The following is a 22,284-nucleotide window of genomic DNA, read 5'->3' as shown; positions in this document are numbered from 1 at the left end:
GGGGCCTTTCCTCCTCCCAGTTTCCTTGGTCTTTCTGGGTGCTGGGACTGGAAGGCTGGCCACGGCAGCCTCCTCCTGTGCCTCTCTCCCAGGAGGTTTGGCCGCCTGGGCGTAGGACTTGGCTCTTTGCGGGCAGTCTTTGAAACGGTGGCCCACGGCACTGCAGAGGTTGCAGGGGGCTTCCTCTTTGCATGCCCTGGCTGTGTGTCCTTCTCTTTTGCAGTTCTTGCACACTTGCACTGTGAAATCTTTAGCAGTGTGGCCCGGTTTACTACACTTGTTGCACAGTCTGGGCTGCCCGGGGTAGTAGAGGTAGCCCGAGTCGCGCCCTAGGGAGAAGCTTGAAGGAGGGTGATGGATTCCATCCGGGGCGGCCGGGTCCTCTTTCAGCTTCACCATGACTGTCCATTTCCCATCCCATATGCCATCACTGTCCAGGTTGCGGGAGGGTTCTCTCGTCACTGTGCAGTGTCGGCGTAGGAAGGTGGTCAGGTCCTGGATGTTGACATGCGGGTTGTAGACGTGCACGGTCATCCTCTTCACCTCCAACACGAGTTGGCACTCCAGGTGGAAGTCGGCGAAGGGTTTCTCGTCCCGTCTTGACCAGCACATCTGCCAGTATCTCCTGCAGATTGATTCTGACATGAACGTCAGCAGGTAAGTGCCTTTGGGTGCATCTGACATTATGCACCAAATCTCTGCTGCTGTGAACCCCATCTTGGTCACCAGCAACTCTGTGAAAGTCTTTCTGCTCAGCTCTGGTGTGGATCCGTCCGATTCCACCTTCCTCTGCATCTTCACCGTGTTGTGGAACCAGGGGTTCAGCAGTCTGCTCATCCTGTCCTTGCTGTTGCGGCGTGCCCTGGGAGGGGTCCTTCAGGGAGCTGCAGCAGGTAGGTACTCCTCAGGCCTGCTCCTGGTGGCTGGCAGTGGTTCCCTTCAGGCAGGCAGGGAAGCTTGGCAGGCAGGAGATCCCCTCAGCAGGCAGACAGGCAGGCAGGCCTCAGTATCCAGGCAGCTCCAGCAGGCAAGGAAGGGTCTCCAGCAGGCAAGCAGCTCCAGCAGGCAGGTGAGAGTCCACAGCAGGCGGTTCCAGTAGGCAGGCGAAGTCCACAGCAGGCAGGCAGGTTTCAGCAGGCAGGTATCTTCAGCAGGATGCAGCTCCAGTAATAGCACTTAAAAGTGCCCTTGTGTGCATATAGCACCAGGTAGTTCTTTGGCAGAACAGTGACCTCTAGTGGACACTAAAGGTACTGCAGGCACGGGGTGATCGTGGGATAGTGAAAGCAAAGCCCTGATTGGCTCTGCTGGCAGGCGTGGTCATGCAGATTTTGCTGGCCGGCCGAGGCTTGTGGGAAGCAGCTTTGGCTAGGCAACCCCATGCCCAAAGGGACTGAGGGGCCTTGGCTGGTCACTTTGCGCCCCCACGCCCATGCTCTGCCCCACCTCAGGCCATGCCTCTGTGGATGCCACCCTCGCTCTGCAGGGGGACCAGGAGCGGCAGCGAAAAGCTGGAACGAACGCCTGGCCAAAGTCAAGCAGAAACTGGGCTTTTGGAGCTTGAGACACCTGAGCATTGAAGGAAAGGCTCTGGTGCTCAGGAACGACGCACTGCCCGTGCTGCAGTATGTGACACAGGCCTGGCCACTCCTGGCCAACGTAGCACGGGCTGTGAACAGCATGGTTTTCCACTTTGTTTGGCACTCAAAGATGGACAGGGTGAAAAGGACAGTCATGCACAAGGAGCATCGCAAGGGAAGGAAGGCAGTCCCTGACATCCCGCCAAGCCTATGGAAGCCCAGGACAATCCACAGACTAATCAGGTTCGTTCCAGCTTTTCGCCGCCGCTCCTGGTCCCCCAAACCAGATACCGAGGATCTTTACCAGTCCTGCCTCAACGGGGAAAGGGAGAGGCTCGTTACATAGGTCCCAGCGGCCAAAAAGCTTTGCCTGTGATTTGTCCACGTTGATCTTTGCTCCTGATACTTTGCCAAAGTCCTTGCATGCCTCTAGCAGGGACTGGACCGATTTCCCATCCGTGCAGAAGAGGGTGACGTCGTCCATGTACAGCGAACACTTGGGCCCGTATTTATACTTTTTGACGCTAAACTGCGCTAACGCAGTTTAGCGTCAAAAAATTTTGCGCCGGCTAACGCCATTCTGAAGCGCCATGCGGGCGCCGTATTTATTGAATGGCGTTAGCCGGCGCAAGCAGACCGGCGCTGCCTGGTGTGCGTGGAAAAAACCCACGTACACCAGGCAGCGCCGGCGTAGGGAAAAATGGCGTTAGGGCGTCTTAAAAATGGCGCAAGTCAGGTTGATGCTAAAAAATCGTCTTAACCCGATTTGCGCCATTTTAAACGACGCCCAGACGCCATTTACATGACTCCTGTCTTAGTAAAGACAGGAGTCATGCCCCCTTGCCCAATGGCCATGCCAAGGGGACTTCTGTCCCCTGGGCATGGTCATTGGGCATTGTGGCATGTAGGGGGGCACAAATCAGGCCCCCCTATGCCAAAAAAAATATATAAAAAAAAACAAATTTATACTTACCTGATCTTACCTGAATGTCCCTGGGGTGGGTCCCTCCATCCTTGGGTGTCCTCCTGGGGTGGGCAAGGGTGGCAGGGGGGGTCCCTGGGGGCATGGGAGGGCAGCTGTGGGCTCATTTTGAGCCCACAGGTCCCTTAACGCCTGCCCTGACCCAGGCGTTAAAAAGTGGCGCAAATGCGGGGTTTTCGGCCCCGCCAACTCCCGGGCGTGATTTTTGCCCGGGAGTATAAATACAACGCATTTGCGTCGCAGTCATTTTTTTGGACGGGAACGCCTACCTTGCATCTCATTAACGCAAGGAAGGCGTTCACGCTAAAAAATGACGCTCTTTACTCATACTTTGGCGCTAGACGCGTCTAGCACCAAAGTATAAATATGGCGTTAGTTTTGCGCCGAATTTGCGTCGAAAAAAACTACGCTAATTCGGCGCAAACGGAGTATAAATATGTCCCTTGACTTCTTTCTTTGCGTCTCCTGGTGTCGGGATCCCTCTAATGTTCGGGTTCTTCCTGATGTACTCCGCGAGTAGCTCTATAACCAAAACAAACAAAGAGGGCGAGAGCGGGCATCCTTGTCTTACCCCAGACCTGATAGGAAAGGGGTCTGTTTTCCAACCATTTACCATGACTGAACTGAAAATGTCTGTATACATTATTCTAACATAATTGCAGAAGCGCTCCCCCAGTCCAAAACCCTGCAGTACCCTCTCCATGAACTCATGGGAGACGCGGTCGAAGGCCTTTTCCTGATCGAGACAGACCAGCGCAGCGTGGATATTCCGGTCTGTGATGTATTGGATCGTGTCCCTGATCAGTGCTAGGCTGTCCGCCACTCTGCGTCCTGGAACCCCACAGGTCTGGTCTGGGTGAACTAACTCTCCCATAGCGCTCTTGAGTCTATTCACCATTGTCTTTGCCAGGATCTTGTAGTCCACATTCAGGAGAGAGATGGGACGCCAGTTCTTGAGGTCACATCTCTCCCCCTTATGCTTATACAGGAGCACGATCGTTCCTTCCCTTAATGTGTGGGGCATGACTCCCTCCTGCTCCATCTCCTCATACAGCTCCAGAAGGTCTGGTCCCACACTGAAGTGTAGAATTCAATTGGTAGACCATCACTGCCTGGTGTCTTTCCTGACTTGAAGGATTTAACTGCAGTGTGCAGCTCCTCCAGAGTGAGGGGTGCGTTGAGGACTTCCCTTGCTGGTGTGGAAACCTTTCTCGGGATACCTGCCAAAAACCTTTCTGCCTGATCCCCATCTGACCTCTTCTCTGAGTAGAGGTCCCCATAGAAGTCTGTCACAGCCTTCCTAATGTCTTCCTTGGTGTCACACAAAATTCCCTCCCTGTTGCGCAGTTGAACCAGAGGGGTGTGCGCAGAGTGGACTTTCTTAAAGAAGGAGTTGCATTTCTCCCCCTTTTCCAGGTTGTCCACCTTAGAACGGAAGATGATCCTCCTGGATTCCTCATGAAAGTGCTCGCTCAGCTCTTTCTTGACTGCCTCCAGAGGGTTCATGACAACCCATCCCCGGAGTTGGAGGTCGTGCAGTTCCTGCAGCTGTTGCTGCAGTCTACTGAACTCCCTCTTCCTCCCCCTTGCTGCTTTCCTGCCCACGTTCTTAAAGAAATCCTGAATCCTGCCTTTCACCCACTCCCACCATTCCCCTACGGACTGGAAGGTGTCTTTCATGTCTTGCCACTCACTGTAAGTCCTCCTCAGCTCCTCCTGTACATCCTCTCTCCCCAGCAGAGAGCTATTCAGTTTCCAGGTGCCCGGACCTGTCAGGAACTTCCCTGTTAGTTCCCACTGAAACCTGATAGCCCTGTGGTCAGAGAAATGCACTGTCACCATGGAGTGCTGCCTGATCCTCACTGATCTAGAGGTGAAAACAAAGTCTATCCTGGAGCGCACAGATCCATCAGGGTGGCTCCAGGTGAAATTCCTGGCGTCCGCCCCTATGGATCCAATGACGTCCGTCAGGTAGGCCTCACCCACCATCTCCGCTTGGAGTTTCGCACCATCATCCATCCATCCCTCCTTAGCTCTGGTCCCACATCGACCACCACTCTCTAGTATACAGTTGAAATCCCCACCCATCATGATTGTTCTGGAGGTGACCAGCTGTGGTCTGAGGCGCTGGAACAGCTCCCGTCTCTCACCTACATCAGAAGGCGCATACACATTGATCAGTCTAACCGGTTCTCCTGCCCATGGGCCGTCAACGACAAGAGCCCTGCCGCCTTCCAGCTCGGTGACCGAGTCCACTGTGAAGCACCTCCCTCTGACTAAGGTAGCGACTCCTACAGACCTACTGCTGTTCCCCCCAGACCAAAAAGAAGGCCCAAATGCCCACTGCTGTTCTAGGTGGGCGTATGAAGCTGAAAAAGGGATGGAGCATTCCTGAATCATGTACACATCACATTCCTGGCTGGCAAGAAAGTTCAAGGTGCTAGCACATCTGCGCTTGTCTCTGATACTTCTCACATTTATGGAAAACAATGAAATAGCCATCTTAATTAGTGTTTAAGAGTTTAATTTAGGCTTAAATACTAACTATCAAGTCAGAGTAATTAGCTGTTTTCACACAGTGACAAGGCTACTTACAGGGCTGGTCAGGCTCCTGGCGGGTCTCCAGCGCGGGGGCTGTTGTCTTGGCCACCGTTGCTTGGTGTTTCTCTGAGGCTGGCTTGCCCACGTGGCTGGTCTCTGGCTCTTCCTCCTCCATGGAGGCCTCTTCCTTCTCAGCTATTGCTGGCAATGGTTGTGGGGACGCTTCCATGACGCTGGCTAGCGCCCTCATCTCCTGCAGCACTCTGGTGACTTGGTCCAGTTGGTCATCTGGACCCTCATTCCCTGGTTGTTCTTCTTCTTCTGACTCCTCTGGATCGGAGTTGGGGTTGTGGTTGCTCAGGTGTTTCTTCCTGGTCTTCTTTGTTACTTGTGGGGGACTGTGCCTCCTTTTCCTGCGCTCCTGTTCTGTCCAGGGTTCTTCTTCCTGGATCTCAGAGGCGGGTTGGGGAGCGTTGTCTGTTGCCATACTCTGAGGGATGGCAGGCATTCCTTCTTCTGTGCTCTGTGGCTCCATGTCTGGGGTGGAGCCTTGGCCAGGTTTGACTTGCTCCTGCCTGGGGCCTTTCCTCCTCCCAGTTTCCTTGGTCTTTCTGGGTGCTGGGACTGGAAGGTTGGCCACGGAAGCCTCCTCTTGTGCCTCTCTCCCAGGAGGTTTGGCCGCCTGGGCATAGGACTTGGCTCTTTGCGGGCAGTCTTTGAAACGGTGGCCCACGGCACCGCAGAGGTTGCAGGGGGCTTCCTCTTTGCATGCCCTGGCTGTGTGTCCTTCTCTTTTGCAGTTCTTGCACACTTGCACTGTGCAATCTTTAGCGGTGTGGCCCGGTTTACTACACTTGTTGCACAGTCTGGGCTGCCCGGGGTAGTAGAGGTAGCCCGAGTCGCGCCCTAGGGAGAAGCTTGAAGGAGGGGGATGGATTCCATCCGGGCCGGCCGGGTCCTCTTTCAGCTTCACCATGACTGTCCATTTACCATCCCATATGCCATCACTGTCCAGGTTGCGGGAGGGTTCTCTCATCACTGTGCAGTGTCGGCGTAGGAAGGTGGTCAGGTCCTGGATGTTGACATGCGGGTTGTAGACGTGCACGGTCATCCTCTTCACCTCCAACACGAGTTGGCACTCCAGGTGGAAGTCGGCGAAGGGTTTCTCGTCCCGTCTTGACCAGCACATCTGCCAGTATCTCCTGCAGATTGATTCCGACATGAACGTCAGCAGGTAAGTGCCTTTGGGTGCATCCGACATTATGCACCAAATCTCTGCTGCTGTGAACCCCATTTTGGTCACCAGCAACTCTGTGAAAGTCTTTCTGCTCAGCTCTGGTGTGGAGCCGTCCGATTCCACCTTCCTCTGCATCTTCACCGTGTTGTGGAACCAGGGGTTCAGCGGTCTGCTCATCCTGTCCTTGCTGTTGCGGCGTGCCTTGGGAAGGGTCCTTCAGGGAGCTGCAGCAGGTAGGTACTCCTCAGGCCTGCTCCTGGTGGCTGGCAGTGGTTCCCTTCAGGCAGGCAGGGAAGCTTGGCAGGCAGGGGATCCCCTCAGCAGGCAGGCAGGCAGGCAGGCAGGCAGGCCTCAGTATCCAGGCTGCTCCAGCAGGCAAGGAAGGGTCTCCAGCAGGCAAGCAGCTCTAGCAGGCAGGTGAGAGTCCACAGCAGGCGGTTCCAGCATGCAGGCAAAGTCCACAGCAGGCAGGTGAAGGTCCACAGCAGGCAGGCAGGTAGGTAGGTATCTTCAGCAGGATGCAGCTCCAGTAATAGCACTTAAAAGTGCCCTTGTGTGCATATAGCACCAGGTAGTTCTTTGGCAGAACAGTGACCTCTAGTGGACACTAAGGGAACTGCAGGCGCGGGGTGATCGTGGTGTCTCCCCTGCCAGGTAAGTATGAGCTGGAAGGGCAAGGGGCAAGGGGGGCCTGCTTGGCATCTCCCTGCAGAGCGAGGGTGGCATCCACAGAGGCATGGCCTGAGGTGGGGCAGAGCATGGGCGTGGGGGCGCAAAGTGACCAGCCAAGGCCCCTCAGTCCCTTTGGGTATGGGCTTGCCTAGCCAAAGCTGCTTCCCACAAGCCTCGGCCGGCCAGCAAAATCTGCATGACCACGCCTGCCAGCAGAGCCAATCAGGGCTTTGCTTTCACTATCCTGTCCATTGCTGAGAATTGGGGCAAGCGTAGAGTAGAGCAAGGTGACAGGTGGGCTGGCCGGGTTCGAAAGCAGGCCCAGAAACAGACTTTAATGCCCTTTCCCAACTCAACCCAGGCTCCTGAGTTTGCATGCCGCTCTCCCTTGCCCAGACCTCTTTTCAACGTGCTGCAACACCCGACCCAGAAAAAAGCCTTAGAAACAGTTAAAGATGTTCCTGATGCGTTTTAATTTATTTTTTTCTTTTCTTGACACCACAGATCAGGGGAAAGCGCCAACGCAGTCCCCCACTACCAGAAATTCTGCAGTCGAGTATACCGCATTTGGGGACATCGCAGGGGTCAGCACATCCGAAGTGCAATGGATGAGCCTCACCCTGGGAGAATCACCTAGGTGATCATGATATCTCCCCTGCCAGGTAAGTATGAGCTGGAAGGGCAAGGGGGGCCTGCTTGGCATCTCCCTGCCGAGCGAGGGTGGCATCCACAGAGGCATGGCCTGAGGTGGGGCAGAGCATGGGCGTGGGGGCGCAAAGTGACCAGCCAAGGCCCCTCAGTCCCTTTGGGCATGGGGTTGCCTAGCCAAAGCTGCTTCCCACAAGCCTCGGCCGGCCAGCAAAATCTGCATGACCACGCCTGCCAGCAGAGCCAATCAGGGCTTTGCTTTCACTATCCTGTCCATTGCTGAGAATTGGGGCAAGCGTAGAGTAGAGCAAGCAAGCTGACAGGTAGGCTCACCAGGTGGAAAGCAGGCCCAGAAGCAGAGTTTGAGGCTTCTGCGCCTACAGAACTGCTGCTAAGCCCTACTCTAGGGCTAGTCAGCGCTTTTGTTGGCCAAGGCCAGGGAAAAGGCCTGTGTGGGGGCAGAGTTTCTCGCACTGAGCCCCTCACGCTTTCCCGAACGCTCCCAAACGCGGCAGAACCCTCGCCGGGCCCAGGCCTGGGGGCCTCAACCAGAGTCTGAGCCTGGGAAGGCAAGGGTGAGGGCTACAGGCTGGCAGCCAGTCCACAGGCCCTGGGGCGCAGCTGAAAGGGACAGAGCTGTCACCTAGCCCGGGCCTACTTTCCTCTCTCTGGATAGGCCCCCTGTGTGGGAGGCGGCAGCTATCCCAGCACTCCCCAGGCTCCTAAATGTGCATGCCACTCCCCGTTGCCCAGCCCCATTTCCAGCTTCCTGCAGCCCCCAGAAGCAAGCTGGAACAACAGCTAAGTGTGCTGCAAACTAACTTTTTTTTTTTATCTTTTTTGACACCAAAGATCAAGGGAAAGCGCGAACGCAGTCCCCCACTACCAGAAATTCTGCAGTCGAGTATCCCGCATTTGGGCACATCGCAGGGGTCAGCACATCCGAAGTGCAATGGATGAGCCTCACCCTGGGAGAATCACCTTTTTTTTTTAGTTTCAAAAACCTTTATTAAGTGCTTTAAGTAGGCGATACATAGGTTTTTAAAGAGTGGTACCTCTTCCCTTAGGAAGGGCAGTCCACTTCAACTTTGATTCAAATCACATTTTAACAACACAGTCAGTTTACATATGAAAGAAGTTGTAAAGGGGGTTTGGTTTCTTGGGGCAGTGTGGGGAGTTCAGTGGGAAGGAAGGGTTAGGGTTTACTGTTCTTCCTCCTTCTCACCCTCCTTGTTGTCCTTGTCTTTGTAGTCTCTCAGCAGGTTGAGTACCATTTGGCGGCACGCTTCCCTGCTCACCACCTCCCCGTTGGTCACCAGTCGGGTCCTGGCATACAAGAGGATGTCCTTTACGCAGCAGAGGATTCTCCAGCATCCTTGGATAGCCTCCACTGAGTGTGTCTTTGGAAACAGCCCATACAGCACAGAGTGGTGAGTGATGTTTGGGTATGGGATGTGGGCTTCCATTTCTTGTTTTAAGGCTCCCCGCAGTCTCTGGGCAAAAGGGCAGGCCCAGAACAGATGGTATGTAGTTTACTTTGCAGGGCATCCCCTTGGGCATTCTCTGTGTGGGCACAGGCCCCTGCTGTGCATGAATGACCGGACTGTCAGTCCCCCTTTCACGGCCATCCATGCAATGTCTTTGTGTCTGTTGGTTAGGGATGGGGAGGATACATTTTCCCACACCCTTGTTGCTGTAGCAGGTGGCAGGTCGCTCACTGGTTCTGTGGTGTCCCTGGACCTGATTAGTCTGTGGATTGTCCTGGGCTTCCATAGGCTTGGTGTGACACAGTTCAGCCCAAATTCCACCACAAACTTCTCAATCTCCTTGTAGTACCAGGGGAGGTCCCAGTTGAACATTGTTGCATTCTCCCACTTATCCCATCCCAGTCTTCTCCATACTGGGAGCAGGAAGAAGCGAAAGACCCTGTAAGCTGAGTGGTCCTTGTTCTCGTTCATCAGGGTTATTCGGACGCAGCCACACACAAAGAAGGCTCTGAGGATTGTCGGGATGTCAGGGACTGCCTTCCCTCCCTTGCGATGCTCCTTGTGCATGACTGTCCTTTTCACCCTGTCCATCTTTGAGTGCCAAACAAAGTGGAAAACCATGCTGTTCACAGCCCGTGCTACGTTGGCCAGGAGTGGCCAGGCCTGTGTCACATACTGCAGCACGGGCAGTGCGTCGTTCCTGAGCACCAGAGCCTTTCCTTCAATGCTCAGGTGTCTCAAGCTCCAAAAGCCCAGTTTCTGCTTGACTTTGGCCAGGCGTTCGTTCCAGCTTTTCGCCGCCACTCCTGGTCCCCCAAACCAGATACCGAGGATCTTTACCAGTCCTGCCTCAACGGGGAAAGGGAGAGGCTCGTTACATAGGTCCCAGCGGCCGAAAAGCTTTGCCTGTGATTTGTCCACGTTGATCTTTGCTCCTGATGCTTTGCCAAAGTCCTTGCATGCCTCTAGCAGGGACTGGACCGATTTCCCATCCGTGCAGAAGAGGGTGACGTCGTCCATGTACAGCGAACACTTGACTTCTTTCTTTGCGTCTCCTGGTGTCGGGATCCCTCTGATGTTCGGGTTCTTCCTGATGTACTCCGCGAGTAGCTCTATAACCAAAACAAACAAAGAGGGCGAGAGCGGGCAGCCTTGTCTTACCCCAGACCTGATAGGAAAGGGGTCTGTTTTCCAACCATTTACCATGACTGAACTAAAAATGTCTGTATACATTATTCTAACATAATTGCAGAAGCGCTCCCCCAGTCCAAAACCCTGCAGTACCCTCTCCATGAACTCATGGGAGACGCGGTCGAAGGCCTTTTCCTGATCGAGACAGACCAGCGCAGCGTGGATATTCCGGTCTGTGATGTATTGGATCGTGTCCCTGATCAGTGCTAGGCTGTCCGCCACTCTGCGTCCTGGAACCCCACAGGTCTGGTCTGGGTGAACTAACTCTCCCATAGCGCTCTTGAGTCTATTCACCATTGTCTTTGCCAGGATCTTGTAGTCCACATTCAGGAGTGAGATGGGACGCCAGTTCTTGATGTCACATCTTTCCCCCTTATGTTTATACAGGAGCGCGATCGTTCCTTCCCTTAATGTGTGGGGCATGACTCCCTCCTGCTCCATCTCCTCATACAGCTCCAGAAGGTCTGGTCCCAATAGGTCCCACAGTGAAGTGTACAATTCAATTGGTAGACCATCATTGCCTGGTGTCTTTCCTGACTTGAAGGATTTAACTGCAATGTGCAGCTCCTCCAGAGTGAGGGGTGCGTTGAGGACTTCCCTTGCTGGTGTGGAAACCTTTCTCGGGATACCTGCCAAAAACCTTTCTGCCTGATCCCCATCTGACCTCTTCTCTGAGTAGAGGTCCCCTTAGAAATCTGTCACAGCCTTCCTAATGTCTTCCTTGGTGTCACACAAAATTCCCTCCCTGTTGCGCAGTTGAACCAGTGGGGTGTGCGCAGAGTGGACTTTGTTAAAGAAGAAGGAGTTGCATTTCTCCCCCTTTTCCAGGTTCTCCACCTTGGAACGGAAGATGATCCTCCTGGATTCCTCATGAAAGTGCTCGCTCAGCTCTTTCTTAACTGCCTCCAGAGGGTTCATGACGTCCCATCCCTGGAGTTGGAGGTCGTGCAGTTCCTGCAGCTGTTGCTGCAGTCTACTGAACTCCCTCTTCCTCCCCCTTGCTGCTTTCCTGCCCACGTTCTTAAAGAAATCCTGAATCCTGCCTTTCACCCATTCCCACCATTCCCCTATGGACTGGAAGGTGTCTTTCATGTCTTGCCACTCACTGTAAGTCCTCCTCAGCTCCTCCTGTACATCCTCTCTCCCCATCAGAGAGCTATTCAGTTTCCAGGTGCCCGGACCTGTCAGGAACTTCCCTGTTAGTTCCCCCTGAAACCTGATAGCCCTGTGGTCAGAGAAATGCACTGTCACCATGGAGTGCTGCCTGATCCTCACTGATCTAGAGGTGAAAACAAAGTCTATCCTGGAGCGCACAGATCCATCCGGGCGGCTCCAGGTGAAATTCCTGGCGTCCGCCCCCATGGATCCGATGACGTCCGTCAGGGAGGCCTCACCCACCATCTCCGCTAGGAGTTTCGCACCATCATCCATCCATCCTTCCTTAGCTCTGGTCCCACATCGACCACCACTCTCTAGTATACAGTTGAAATCCCCACCCATCATGATTGTTCTGGAGGTGACCAGCTGTGGTCTGAGGCGCTGGAACAGCTCCCGTCTCTCACTTACATCAGAAGGCGCATACACATTGATCAGTCTAACCGGTTCTCCTGCCCATGAGCCGCCAACGACAAGAGCCCTGCCGCCTTCCAGCTCGGTGACCGAGTCTACTGTGAAGCACCTCCCTCTGACTAAGGTAGCGACTCCTACAGACCTACTGCTGTTCCCCCCAGACCAAAAAGGAGGCCCAAATGTCCACTGCTGTTCTAGGTGTGTGTATGAAGCTGAAAAAGGGATGGAGCATTCCTGAATCATGTACACATCACATTCCTGGCTGGCAAGAAAGTTCAAGGTGCTAGCACATCTGCGCTTGTCTCTGATACTTCTCACATTTATGGAAAACAATGAAATAGCCATCTTAATTAGGCCCGTATTTATACTCCGTTTGCGCCGAATTAGCGCCGTTTTTTTCGACGCAAATTCGGCGCAAAACTAACGCCATATTTATACTTTGGCGTTAGACGCGTCTAGCGCCAAAGTATGGGCAAATAGCGTCATTTTTTTGCGTGAACGCCTTCCTTGCGTTAATGAGATGCAAGGAAGGCGTTCCCGTCTAAAAAAATGACGGCGACTCAAATGCGTCGTATTTATACTCCCGGGCAAAAATGACGCCCGGGAGTTGGCGGGTCAAAAAACCCCGCATTTGCGCCACTATTTAACGCCTGGGTCAGGGTAGGCGTTAAGGGGCCTGTGGGCTCAAAATGAGCCCACAGGGGCCCTCCCCTGCCCCCAGGGACCCCCCCTGCCACCCCTGCCCACCCCAGGAGGACACCCAAGGATGGAGGGACCCACCCCAGGGACATTCAGGTAAGTTCAGGTAAGTATAATTTTTTATATTTTTAATTTTTTTTGGTGGCATAGGGGGGCCTTATTTGTGCCCCCCTACATGCCACTATGCCCAATGACCATGCCCAGGGGACATAAGTCCCCTGGGCATGGTCATTGGGCAAGGGGGCATGACTCCTGTCTTTACTAAAACAGGAGTCATTTAAATGGTGTCTGGGCGTCGAAAAAAATGGCGCAAATCGGGTTGAGGCGATTTTTTTGCCTCAACCTGACTTGCCCCATTTTAAGACGCCCTAACGCCATTTTCCCCCTACGCCGGCGCTGCCTGGTCTACGTGGTTTTTTTCCACGCACACCAGGCAGCGCCGGTCTGCTAGCGCCGGCTAACGCCATTCCATAAATACGGCGCCCGCATGGCGCTTCAGAATGGCGTTAGACGGCGCTAAATTTTTTGACGCTAAACTGCGTTAGCGCAGTTTAGCGTCAAAAAGTATAAATATGGTCCTTAGTGTTTAAGAGTTTAACTTAGGCTTAAATACTATCAAGTCAGAGTAATTAGCTGTTTTTACACAGTGACAAGGCTACTTACAGGGCTGGTCAGGCTCCTGGCGGGTCTCCGGCGCGGGGGCTGTTGTCTTGGCCACCGTTGCTTGGTGCTTCTCTGAGGCTGGCTCGCCCACGTGGCTGGTCTCTGGCTCTTCCTCCTCCCTGGAGGTCTCTTCCTTCTCAGCTATTGCTGGCGATGGTGGTGGGGATGCTTCCATGACGCTGGCTACCGCCCTCATCTCCTGCAGCACTCTGGTGACTTGGTCCAGTTGGTCATCTGGACCCTCATTCCCTTGTTGTTCTTCTTCTTCTGACTCCTCTGGATCGGAGTTGGGGTTGTGGTTGCTCAGGTGTTTCTTCCTGGTCTTCTTTGTTACTTGTGGGGGACTGTGCCTCCTTTTCCTGCGCTCCTGTTTTGTCCAGGGTCCTTCTTCCTGGCTCTCAGAGGCGGGTTGGGGAGCGTTGTCTGTTGGCACACTCTCAGGGATGGCAGGCATTTCTTCTTCTGTGTTCTGTGGCACCAGGGCCGGGGTGGGGCCCTGGTCAGGTTTGACTTGCTCCTGCCTGGGGCCTTTCCTCCTCCCAGTTTCCTTGGTCTTTCTGGGTGCTGGGACTGGAAGGTTGGCCACGGCAGCCTCCTCTTGTGCCTCTCTCCCAGGAGGTTTGGCCGCCTGGGCATAGGACTTGGCTCTTTGCGGGCAGTCTTTGAAACGGTGGCCCACGGCACCGCAGAGGTTGCAGGGGGCTTCCTCTTTGCATGCCCTGGCTGTGTGTCCTTCTCTTTTGCAGTTCTTGCACACTTGCACTGTGCAATCTTTAGCGGTGTGGCCCGGTTTACTACACTTGTTGCACAGTCTGGGCTGCCCGGGGTAGTAGAGGTAGCCCGAGTCGCGCCCTAGGGAGAAGCTTGAAGGAGGGTGATGGATTCCATCCGGGGCGGCCGGGTCCTCTTTCAGCTTCACCATGACTGTCCATTTCCCATCCCATATGCCATAACTGTCCAGGTTGCGGGAGGCTTCTCTCGTCACTGTGCAGTGTCGGCGTAGGAAGGTGGTCAGGTCCTGGATGTTGACATGCGGGTTGTAGACGTGCACAGTCATCCTCTTCACCTCCAACACGAGTTGGCACTCCAGGTGGAAGTCGGCGAAGGGTTTCTCGTCCCGTCTTGACCAGCACATCTGCCAGTATCTCCTGCAGTTTGATTCCGACATGAACGTCAGCAGGTAAGTGCCTTTGGGTGCATCTGACATTATGCACCAAATCTCTGCTGCTGTGAACCCCATCTTGGTCACCAGCAACTCTGTGAAAGTCTTTCTGCTCAGCTCTGGTGTGGAGCCATCCGATTCCACCTTCCTCTGCATCTTCACCGTGTTGTGGAACCAGGGGTTCAGCGGTCTGCTCATCCTGTCCTTGCTGTTGCGGCGTGCCCTGGGAAGGGTCCTTCAGGGAGCTGCAGCAGGTAGGTACTCCTCAGGCCTGCTCCTGGTGGCTGGCAGTGGTTCCCTTCAGGCAGGCAGGGAAGCTTGGCAGGCAGGGGTTCCCCTCAGCAGGCAGGCAGGCAGGCAGGCAGGCCTCAGTATCCAGGCAGCTCCAGCAGGCAAGGAAGGGTCTCCAGCAGGCAAGCAGCTCCAGCAGGCAGGTGAGAGTCCACAGCAGGCGGTTCCAGCAGGCAGGCGAAGTCCACAGCAGGCAGGTGAAGGTCCACAGCAGGCAGGCAGGTTTCAGCAGGCAGGTATCTTCAGCAGGATGCAGCTCCAGTAATAGCACTTAAAAGTGCCCTTGTGTGCATATAGCACCAGGTAGTTCTTTGGCAGAACAGTGACCTCTAGTGGACACTAAAGGTACTGCAGGCACGGGGTGATCATGATATCTCTCCTGCCAGGTAAGTATGAGGTGGAAGGGCACAGGGCAAGGGGGGCTTGCTTGGCATCTCCCTGCAGAGCGAGGGTGGCATCCACAGAGGCATGGCCTGAGGTGGGGCAGAGCATGGGCGTGGGGGCGCAAAGTGACCAGCCAAGGCCCCTCAGTCCCTTTGGGCATGGGGTTGCCTAGCCAAAGCTGCTTCCCACAAGCCTCGGCCGGCCAGCAAAATCTGCATGACCACGCCTTCCAGCAGAGCCAATCAGGGCTTTGCTTTCCCTATCCTGTCCATTGCTGAGAATTGGGGCAAGCGTAGAGTAGAACAAGGTGACAGGTGGGCTGGCCAGGTTCGAAAGCAGGCCCAGAAACAGATTTTAATGCCCTTTCCCAACTCAACCCAGGCTCCTGAGTTTGCATGCCGCTCTCCCTTGCCCAGACCTCTTTTCAACAAGCTCCAGACCGGTTAAAGATGTTCCTGATGCGTTTTAATTTATTTTTTTCTTTTCTTGACACCCGAGATCAGGGCAAAGCGCGAACGCAGTCCCCCACTACCAGAAATTCTGCAGTCGAGTATCCCGCATTTGGGGACATCGCAGGGGTCAGCACATCCGAAGTGCAATGGATGAGCCTCACCCTGGGAGAATCACCTTTTTTTTTTTTTTTTTTTAAGTTTCAAAAACCTTTATTAAGTGCTTTAAGTAGGCGATACATAGGTTTTTAAAGAGTGGTACCTCTTCCCTTAGGAAGGGCAGTCCACTTCAACTTTGTTTCAAATCACATTTTAACAACACAGTCAGTTTACATATGAAATAAGTAGTAAAGGGGGTTTGGTTTCTTGGGGCAGTGTGGGGAGTTCAGTGGGAAGGAGGGGTTAGGGTTTACAGTTCTTCCTCCTTCTCACCCTCCTTGTTGTCCTTGTCTGTGTAGTCTCTCAGCAGGTTGAGTACCATTCGGCGGCATGCTTCCCTGCTCACCACCTCCCCGTTGGTCACCAGTCGGGTCCTGGCATACAAAAGGATGTCCTTTACGCAGCAGAGGATTCTCCAGCATCCTTGGATGGCCTCCACTGAGTGTGTCTTTGGAAACAGCCCATACAGCACCGAGTGGTGAGTGATGTTTGGGTATGGGATGAGGGCTTCCATTTCTTGTTTTAAGGCTCCCCCCAGTCTCTGGGCAAAAGGGCAGGCCCAGAAAAGATGGTATGTAGTTTCCTCTGCAGGGCATCCCCTTGGGCATTCTCTGTGTGGGCACAGGCCCCTGCTGTGCATGAATGACCGGACTGGCAGTCCCCCTTTCACGGCCATCCATGCAATGTCTTTGTGTCTGTTGGTTAGGGATGGGGAGGATACATTTTCCCACACCCTTGTTGCTGTAGCAGGTGGCAGGTCGCTCACTGGTTCTGTGGTGTCCCTGGACCTGATTAGTCTGTGGATTGTCCTGGGCTTCCATAGGCTTGGTGTGACACAGTTCAGCCCAAATTCCACCACAAACTTCTCAATCTCCTTGTAGTACCAGGGGAGGTCCCAGTTGAACATTGTTGCATTCTCCCACTTATCCCATCCCAGTCTTCTCCATACTGGGAGCAGGAAGAAGCGGAAGACCTTGTAAGCTGAGTGGTCCTTGTTCTCGTTCGTCAGGGTTATTCGGACGCAGCCACACACAAAGAAGGCTCTGAGGATTGGCGGGATGTCAGGGACTGCCTTCCTTCCCTTGCGATGCTCCTTGTGCATGACTGTCCTTTTCACCCTGTCCATCTTTGAGTGCCAAACAAAGTGGAAAACCATGCTGTTCACAGCCCGTGCTACGTTGGCCAGGAGTGGCCAGGCCTGTGTCACATACTGCAGCACGGGCAGTGCGTCGTTCCTGAGCACCAGAGCCTTTCCTTCAATGCTCAGGTGTCTCAAGCTCCAAAAGCCCAGTTTCTGCTTGACTTTGGCCAGGCGTTCGTTCCAGCTTTTCGCTGCCGCTCCTGGTCCCCCAAACCAGATACCGAGGATCTTTACCAGTCCTGCCTCAACGGGGAAAGGGAGAGGCTCTTTACATAGGTCCCAGCGGCCGAAAAGCTTTGCCTGTGATTTGTCCACGTTGATCTTTGCTCCTGATGCTTTGCCAAAGTCCTTGCATGCCTCCAGCAGGGACTGGACCGATTTCCCGTCCGTGCAGAAGAGGGTGACGTCGTCCATGTACAGCGAACACTTGACTTCTTTCTTTGCGTCTCCTGGTGTCGGGATCGCTCTGATGTTCGGGTTCTTCCTGATGTACTCCGCGAGAAGCTCTATAACCAAAACAAACAAAGAGGGCGAGAGCGGGCTGCCTTGTCTTACCCCAGAGCTGATAGGAAAGGGGTCTGTTTTCCAACCATTTACCATGACTGAACTGAAAATGTCTGTATACATTATTCTAACATAATTGCAGAAGCGCTCCCCCAGCCCAAAACCCTGCAGTACCCTCTCCATGAACTCATGGGAGACGCGGTCGAAGGCCTTTTCCTGATCGAGACAGACCAGCGCAGCGTGGATATTCCGGTCTGTGATGTATTGGATCGTGTCCCTGATCAGTGCTAGGCTGTCCGCCACTCTGCGTCCTGGAACCCCACAGGTCTGGTCTGGGTGAACTAACTCTCCCATAGCGCTCTTGAGTCTATTCACCATTGTCTTTGCCAGGATCTTGTAGTCCACATTCAGGAGAGAGATGGGACGCCAGTTCTTGAGGTCACATCTCTCCCCCTTATGTTTATACAGGAGCGCGATTGTTCCTTCCCTTAATGTGTGGGGCATGACTCCCTCCTGCTCCATCTCCTCATACAGCTCCAGAAGGTCTGGTCCCACTAGGTCCCACAGTGAAGTGTAGAATTCAATTGGTAGACCATCACTGCCTGGTGTCTTTCCTGACTTGAAGGATTTAACTGCAATGTGCAGCTCCTCCAGGGTGAGGGGTGCGTTGAGGACTTCCCTTGCTGGTGTGGAAACCTTTCTCGGGATACCTGCCAAAAACCTTTCTGCCTGATCCCCATCTGACCTCTTCTCTGAGTAGAGGTCCCCATAGAAATCTGTCACAGCCTTCCTAATGTCTTCCTTTGTGTCACACAAAATTCCCTCCCTGTTGCGCAGTTGAACCAGTGGGGTGTGCGCAGCGTGGACTTTCTTAAAGAAGAAGGAGTTGCATTTCTCCCCCTTTTCCAGGTTCTCCACCTTAGAACGGAAGATGATCCTCCTGGATTCCTCATGAAAGTGCTCGCTCAGCTCTTTCTTGACTGCCTCCAGAGGGTTCATGACGTCCCATCCCCGGAGTTGGAGGTCGTGCAGTTCTTGCAGCTGTTGCTGCAGTCTACTGAACTCCCTCTTCCTCCCCCTTGCTGCTTTCCTGCCCACGTTCTTAAAGAAATCCTGAATCCTGCCTTTCACCCATTCCCACCATTCCCCTATGGACTGGAAGGTGTCTTTCATGTCTTGCCACTCACTGTAAGTCCTCCTCAGCTCCTCCTGTACATCCTCTCTCCCCAGCAGAGAGCTATTCAGTTTCCAGGTGCCCGGACCTGTCAGGAACTTCCCTGTTAGTTCCCCCTGAAACCTGATAGCCCTGTGGTCAGAGAAATGCACTGTCACCATGGAGTGCTGCCTGATCCTCACTGATCTAGAGGTGAAAACAAAGTCTATCCTGGATCGCACAGATCCATCAGGGCGGCTCCAGGTGAAATTCCTGGCGTCCGCCCCCATGGATCCAATGACGTCCGTCAGGGAGGCCTCACCCACCATCTCCGCTAGGAGTTTCGCACCATCATCCATCCATCCTTCCTTAGCTCTGGTCCCACATCGACCACCACTCTCTAGTATACAGTTGAAATCCCCACCCATCATGATTGTTCTGGAGGTGACCAGCTGTGGTCTGAGGCGCTGGAACAGCTCCCGTCTCTCACCTACATCAGAAGGCGCATACACATTGATCAGTCTAACCGGTTCTCCTGCCCATGAGCCGTCAACGACAAGAGCCCTGCCGCCTTCCATCTCGGTGACTGAGTCCACTGTGAAGCACCTCCCTCTGACTAAGGTAGCGACTCCTACAGACCTACTGCTGTTCCCCCCAGACCAAAAAGAAGGCCCAAATGCCCACTGCTGTTCTAGGTGGGTGTATGAAGCTGAAAAAGGGATGGAGCATTCCTGAATCATGTACACATCACATTCCTGGCTGGCAAGAAAGTTCAAGGTGCTAGCACATCTGCGCTTGTCTCTGATACTTCTCACATTTATGGAAAACAATGAAATAGCCATCTTAATTAGTGTTTAAGAGTTTAACTTAGGCTCAAATACTAACTATCAAGTCAGAGTAATTAGCTGTTATCACACAGTGACAAGTCTACTTACAGGGCTGGTCAGGCTCCTGGCGGGTCTCTGGCGCGGGGGCTGTTGTCTTGGCCACCATTGCTTGGTGCTTCTCTGAGGCTGGCTTGCCCACGTGGCTGGTCTCTGGCTCTTCCTCCTCCATGGAGGCCTCTTCCTTCTCAGCTATTGCTGGCGATGGTGGTGGGGACGCTTCCATGACGCTGGCTAGCGCCCTCATCTCCTGCAGCACTCTGGTGACTTGCTCCAGTTGGTCATCTGGACCCTCATTCCCTGGTTGTTCTTCTTCTTCTGACTCCTCTGGATCGGAGTTGGGGTTGTGGTTGCTCAGGTGTTTCTTCCTGGTCTTCTTTGTTACTTGTGGGGGACTGTGCCTCCTTTTCCTGCACTCCTGTTTTGTCCAGGGTTCTTCTTCCTGGTTCTCAGAGGCGAGTTGGGGAGCGTTGTCTGTTGGCATACTCTCAGGGATGGCAGGCATTCCTTCTTCTGTGCTCTGTGGCTCCAGGACTGGCGTGGAGCCTTGGTCAGGTTTGACTTGCTCCTGCCTGGGGCCTTTCCTCCTCCCAGTTTCCTTGGTCTTTCTGGGTGCTGGGACTGGAAGGCTGGCCACGGCAGCCTCCTCCTGTGCCTCTCTCCCAGGAGGTTTGGCCGCCTGGGCATAGGACTTGGCTCTTTGCGGGCAGTCTTTGAAACGGTGGCCCACGGCACCGCAGAGGTTGCAGGGGGCTTCCTCTTTGCATGCCCTGGCTGTGTGTCCTTCTCTTTTGCAGTTCTTGCACACTTGCACTGTGCAATCTTTAGCGGTGTGGCCCGGTTTACTACACTTGTTGCACAGTCTGGGCTGCCCGGGGTAGAAGAGGTAGCCCGAGTCGCGCCCTAGGGAGAAGCTTGAAGGAGGGTGATGGATTCCATCCGGGGCGGCCGGGTCCTCTTTCAGCTTCACCATGACTGTCCATTTACCATCCCATATTCCATCACTGTCCAGGTTGCGGGAGGGTTCTCTCGTCACGGTGCAGTGTCGGCGTAGGAAGGTGGTCAGGTCCTGGATGTTGACATGCGGGTTGTAGACGTGCACGGTCATCCTCTTCACCTCCAACACGAGTTGGCACTCCAGGTGGAAGTCGGCGAAGGGTTTCTCGTCCCGTCTTGACCAGCACATCTGCCAGTATCTCCTGCAGATTGATTCCGACATGAACGTCAGCAGGTAAGTGCCTTTGGGTGCATCTGACATTATGCACCAAATCTCAGCTGCTGTGAACCCCATCTTGGTCACCAGCAACTCTGTGAAAGTCTTTCTGCTCAGCTCTGGTGTGGAGCCATCCGATTCCACCTTCCTCTGCATCTTCACCGTGTTGTGGAACCAGGGGTTCAGCGGTCTGCTCATCCTGTCCTTGCTGTTGCGGCGTGCCTTGGGAAGGGTCCTTCAGGGAGCTGCAGCAGGTAGGTACTCCTCAGGCCTGCTCCTGGTGGCTGGCAGTGGTTCCCTTCAGGCAGGCAGGGAAGCTTGGCAGGCAGGGGTTCCCCTCAGCAGGCAGGCAGGCAGGCAGGCAGGCAGGCCTCAGTATCCAGGCAGCTCCAGCAGGCAAGGAAGGGTCTCCAGCAGGCAAGCAGCTCCAGCAGGCAGGTGAGAGTCCACAGCAGGCGGTTCCAGCAGGCAGGCGAAGTCCACAGCAGGCAGGTGAAGGTCCACAGCAGGCAGGTGAAGGTCCACAGCAGGCAGGCAGGTTTCAGCAGGCAGGTATCTTCAGCAGGATGCAGCTCCAGTAATAGCACTTAAAAGTGCCCTTGTGTGCATATAGCACCAGGTAGTTCTTTGGCAGAACAGTGACCTCTAGTGGACACTAAAGGTACTGCAGGCACGGGGTGATCGTGGTGTCTCCCCTGCCAGGTAAGTATGAGCTGCAAGGGCACAGGGCAAGGGGGGCTTGCTTGGCATCTCCCTGCAGAGCGAGGGTGGCATCCACAGAGGCATGGCCTGAGGTGGGGCAGAGCATGGGCGTGGGGGCGCAAAGTGACCAGCCAAGGCCCCTCAGTCCCTTTGGGCATGGGGTTGCCTAGCCAAAGCTGCTTCCCACAAGCCTCGGCCGGCCAGCAAAATCTGCATGACCACGCCTTCCAGCAGAGCCAATCAGGGCTTTGCTTTCCCTATCCTGTCCATTGCTGAGAATTGGGGCAAGCGTAGAGTAGAACAAGGTGACAGGTGGGCTGGCCAGGTTCGAAAGCAGGCCCAGAAACAGATTTTAATGCCCTTTCCCAACTCAACCCAGGCTCCTGAGTTTGCATGCCGCTCTCCCTTGCCCAGACCTCTTTTCAACAAGCTCCAGACCGGTTAAAGATGTTCCTGATGCGTTTTAATTTATTTTTTTCTTTTCTTGACACCCGAGATCAGGGCAAAGCGCGAACGCAGTCCCCCACTACCAGAAATTCTGCAGTCGAGTATCCCGCATTTGGGGACATCGCAGGGGTCAGCACATCCGAAGTGCAATGGATGAGCCTCACCCTGGGAGAATCACCTTTTTTTTTTTTTTTTTTTAAGTTTCAAAAACCTTTATTAAGTGCTTTAAGTAGGCGATACATAGGTTTTTAAAGAGTGGTACCTCTTCCCTTAGGAAGGGCAGTCCACTTCAACTTTGTTTCAAATCACATTTTAACAACACAGTCAGTTTACATATGAAATAAGTAGTAAAGGGGGTTTGGTTTCTTGGGGCAGTGTGGGGAGTTCAGTGGGAAGGAGGGGTTAGGGTTTACAGTTCTTCCTCCTTCTCACCCTCCTTGTTGTCCTTGTCTGTGTAGTCTCTCAGCAGGTTGAGTACCATTCGGCGGCATGCTTCCCTGCTCACCACCTCCCCGTTGGTCACCAG

At 54.1% G+C, this 22,284-nt stretch overlaps 2 non-coding genes and 2 pseudogenes across 2 annotated transcripts; all 4 read right to left on the bottom strand.

Moving 5' to 3' along the window:
- Positions 1–7,518: 7,518 nt before the first annotated feature.
- LOC138288673 (U1 spliceosomal RNA) lies at positions 7,519–7,682 on the bottom strand. Its single transcript, XR_011202527.1, has one exon. It is a non-coding gene; the product is annotated as a U1 spliceosomal RNA (small nuclear RNA).
- An 832-nt stretch (positions 7,683–8,514) lies between these two features.
- On the bottom strand, positions 8,515–8,681 carry LOC138288693 (U1 spliceosomal RNA). The gene has a single exon (XR_011202542.1). It is a non-coding gene; the product is annotated as a U1 spliceosomal RNA (small nuclear RNA).
- A 6,925-nt stretch (positions 8,682–15,606) lies between these two features.
- Positions 15,607–15,744, bottom strand: LOC138288619 (U1 spliceosomal RNA; annotated as a pseudogene).
- Positions 15,745–21,809: 6,065 nt separating this feature from the next.
- LOC138288618 (U1 spliceosomal RNA) lies at positions 21,810–21,947 on the bottom strand (annotated as a pseudogene).
- Between the last annotated feature and the right edge of the window lie 337 nt (positions 21,948–22,284).

Source organism: Pleurodeles waltl, chromosome 4_1 (genome assembly GCF_031143425.1).
Source record: "Pleurodeles waltl isolate 20211129_DDA chromosome 4_1, aPleWal1.hap1.20221129, whole genome shotgun sequence".
NCBI lineage: Eukaryota > Metazoa > Chordata > Amphibia > Caudata > Salamandridae > Pleurodeles > Pleurodeles waltl.
This window is presented reverse-complemented; position numbering and strand designations above follow the sequence as displayed.